The 3,405-nt window shown below is 40.6% G+C and overlaps 1 pseudogene; it reads right to left on the bottom strand.

The window, feature by feature from the left end:
* Positions 1-447: 447 nt before the first annotated feature.
* On the bottom strand, positions 448-1,057 carry LOC115518684 (annotated as a pseudogene).
* Between the last annotated feature and the right edge of the window lie 2,348 nt (positions 1,058-3,405).

A 3,405-nucleotide genomic window follows, 5' to 3' on the forward strand; every position in this document is an offset into this window, starting at 1 on the left:
ACTGGTGTAACTAATGGCAGAGACTCAGTGATGTTATCTGGACAAGTTATTGTTTCTTGTTGTTGTTTAGTCCCTCTTCTGTAATGGATGCTCTCTGTTGGGCATTAACATGTGAAACAAAAATCTTCACATCTCATATCCGCTTTTATAGATTCATCCGTACGCCTCTTTCCTAGACCCCTTTATCTCTTGTCTTTCTCCCCACAGACTCTGACCAAGCAGACAAGCCTTTTGCCAGCACCCATAACTTTCTACTCAAAGTAAACTATCAGATGCACAAGTCAAAATTCTGCCCACTTAAAGGTTTTCTCCTCTCTGTTGTTTTCAGGGCCACTCCTAAGTGGCTGCCTGTGGCACTTGGACATTGGGACGGCCACATTTAGGTCCCCTACATCCTAGGGTACCAATGGAAGAAAGGAAGGCCAAGCCAAGCATGAGAAATAATCTTTATTGGACCCAAACCAGGAGTTCATAGGTCTTGAGGACCTCTTTGTATTTGTCAGTTGTGTTCTCTACATTCTTCTTGGCCTGTTTCTCCTGCCTCATGAACTACCACTTTTTTCTACAATGAGTCTTGGCCGTCTCCTTTCTCTTCTCCTCTAGGGTGGCTATCATGGCCTGTACTTCCAGGAGAACTTGCAAGCCAGGTGCCTCAGGTAGGCAAACTTCTGAGTGGGCTTCAGGTGCACAACCTTAGGGCAGTAAAAACCACCATCCACTTTTTCTTATGAGGTAGGGGTGATGGGACCAGGAGTGGGATCCTGTTAAATACCCTGAGGCAGTCCAGGGTGGCTGGACCTTACTTGGCCTTGAGCAGCAAAATGCCTTGTACCGTTCTTTCAACAGATGTAGCTAGGGGACTGGAAGAGGTAGGGCCCACAGGACGAGTTGGTGTTCATGCATTTGTGGAAGAAGACCAAGTATTGCAACTTGTTTATGCAGAAATTGCCATAAATGTGGATGCCCTCACAGTGCATGACCACCAACCTCCTCCCTGGAAGTATTACTTAGCCATCAGGCTCACTTGACAACACAGGAGATGGCCTTGGCTATCCATGTACCACGACTAGCCCCAACACCATCTTTGGCAGCTGCCTGGGAAAGGCCAGTAACTATTCAATGAAAGATAGTTAAGACTCCAGGGGTGCCTGGGTGGCTCAATCAGTTGAGCATCCAACTCCTGATCTCAGTTCATGATCTCATGGTTTCTGGGTTCAAGCCCCACGCTGGGCTCTGTGGTGAGTGGAGCCTGCTTGGGATTCTCTTTCTCTCCCTCTCTCTCTGCCCCTCTGGTCGTGTGTGCTCACTCTTTCTCTGTCTCTCTCTCTCCTTCTCAAAATAAATAAAAGATAAACTTAAAAAAAAAAAAGGCATTTAATTCTCCATTGCAGACAACAGGACCTCACTCCAGAAACCTAGGAATCTATGTTGTGATTCTCCCATTGGGACTTGCCATAAACTTTTAAATTTATGTATAGACAAGACAGTTCAAATATGCAAACACATAAAGAGAAAAGCAAAAACCCTATAAATCTCATCATTAGAGACAATTCTTATCATCAACATCCTAGTGAGCATCTTTTTAGATCTTTTTCTATTTATTTACATAAATAAAACTACCTATGTAATTGCTGCTGTGCAATCTGCTTTTGATTCAACAATGTCAGCAAATCTAGGTATACATCCTTCCATTGTTTGGATATATCATAAATTGCTTAACTAGCTTGTTGTAGATAATGAGTTCTTAACTGGATGGTACTGCCCTCTAGAGTATGTTTCGTGTATAGAGTATTTACATATTGAAATACATATTTTGTTACTAATCGCTTTCCTTTTATTTCTCTTTAATATTACAGTTAGTATATTTCATTGTAGGTATCTATGACTTTCATTTTAGGACTATAAGTGAAGTGTTAACAAAAATATTTATTATAAAAAGGGGACTGAGTTGGCTAGGGTTAAGAAGCATTGTTTATAGATAGGCATAGAGTATTTCCAATTTTCAATGTTACAAAGCATGCTCTAATGAACATCTATATGCCTTCATCCTTTGGAGTAGGTTTGCTACATTAAAGGGTACGTATGTTTAAAATTTTGACACATTGCACTAATTTACCATACACCAACAGGAGATGAGAATGCCAGTTCCCTCATATACTACCCACCAACAGCAGTGTAATCCTGATGTCTGTAGAGGTTGCTCTTTTCATAGGGCTATATAAAATTTTCTTAAAATTCATATTTTAAGGGCACCTGGGTGGCTCAGTTCGTTGAGCATCCATCTCTTGATTTCAACTCAGGTCATGATCTCACAGTTTGTGGGTTTGAGCTCCACATCAGGCTTTGAGCTGACTCAGAATGCTTAGAATTCTGTCTCTCCTCTCTCTGCCCCTCCCCAGCTCACTGGTGTGTGCGCTTTCAACCACTTTCTCTCTCAAAATAAATAAATAAACTTAATTAAAAAAAAAAACTCATATTTTATGGTGCCCCTGGGTGGCCCAGTCAGTTAAGCATCCGACTTCAGCTCAGGTCATGATCTTGCGGTTTGTGAGTTAGAGCCCCACGTGGGGCTCTGTGCTGTCAGCTTGGAGCCTGGAGCCCACTTCGGATTCTGTGTCTCTCTCTCTGCCCCTTTCCTGCTCGTTCTCTGTCTCTCTCTCTCTCTCTCTCTCAAAAATAAATAAACATTAAAAAAATTTTTTTTAACTCCTGTTTTACACTCTAGGATAAATCTAGAGTCTTCCTCATGATTCTGAAAGTTGTAGGAACTTACTTTATTCCTAGTCACTTCTGGTTTTAATTTCTCACTTAACTAATTTCTCTTTCTCTTCTGTATTTGTTTGCTTGCTTGTTTGTTTGTTAGTAACAGCTATATTGGGATATACGCCACACAACATACAATTCACCCATTTAAAGTATACAATACAATATTTTTTGGTATATTCACAGAGTTATTCAAGCATCCCCACAATCAATGTTTTAAGCACATTGTTTTCATCACCCCCTTCCCCCAAATCCTATACCCACTAGCAGTCACTCCTCAGCTCTCCAGCCCCCCAGGCCCAATCCTTTAGACCTAGGCAACACATGTAACACTACTTCTTCTTTTGTTCTTTTAAATTTTATTTTGTGGAATAACATTCTGTCATATGGATATGGCACATTTTATTTATCTGTTCATCAACTGATGGGTATTTTGGTTGTATCCACTTTTTGGCTATTATGAATGATGCTGTTATGAATATTCATGTACGAGTTTTTATGTGAACATATGTTTTTACTCCTCTTGGGTAGATACTTATAAGTGGAATTGCTGGGTCCATATGGTAACTCTGTTTAACCATTTGAAGAACTGCCAAACTCTTTTCCAAAGAAGCTGTACCATTTTATATTCCCATCAGCAGT

The sequence above is a fragment of the Lynx canadensis genome, chromosome B4 (assembly GCF_007474595.2).
Source record: "Lynx canadensis isolate LIC74 chromosome B4, mLynCan4.pri.v2, whole genome shotgun sequence".
In the NCBI taxonomy this organism is placed as follows: Eukaryota; Metazoa; Chordata; class Mammalia; order Carnivora; family Felidae; genus Lynx; species Lynx canadensis.